The 450-nt window shown below is 36.4% G+C and overlaps 1 pseudogene; it reads right to left on the bottom strand.

Annotated features, from left to right (window-relative positions):
- Positions 1-326: 326 nt before the first annotated feature.
- LOC116151125 (U4 spliceosomal RNA) lies at positions 327-450 on the bottom strand (annotated as a pseudogene).

Raw genomic sequence — 450 nt, forward strand, 5'->3', positions numbered from 1 at the left:
TTAAGACAAATGTCCTGTCAAGGAGTTAGAATATTTGAAATTGTAACTGCCTCTGAAAATCCAAGTCTATGAGGAATAAAGGGCAAGTATTATTTTCCCTATTTGTCAGATGGAAAATGGAAGTCTAGAAAGATTTAGTGAAGGAAGCCTGGGAAAACAGACCCCAGGTGACAGAGCCCACATGTCCTTTCTCTGAGACTGGTGTTCTTTTAACTGTTATGTTCAGTCTCTGCCTCCTCTGAAAAGGCCTTGAACACCACATGGCTAATGAACTTCCCAGTCACATCTCTCCTTCAAATATTCATTAAAATTCCTAAATCAAAATGCATAATTATATTATAGAAATAATTAACATTGTGTGGAAAAAATCATTACTCTAAAAGTTTCAATCAGCAGTAATTGTGCCTCAGATAAACTTCATGAGCTGTGATATTGCCACAGCACAAAGAT

This window comes from Camelus dromedarius, chromosome X (assembly GCF_036321535.1).
Source record: "Camelus dromedarius isolate mCamDro1 chromosome X, mCamDro1.pat, whole genome shotgun sequence".
NCBI classification, from domain to species: domain Eukaryota; kingdom Metazoa; phylum Chordata; class Mammalia; order Artiodactyla; family Camelidae; genus Camelus; species Camelus dromedarius.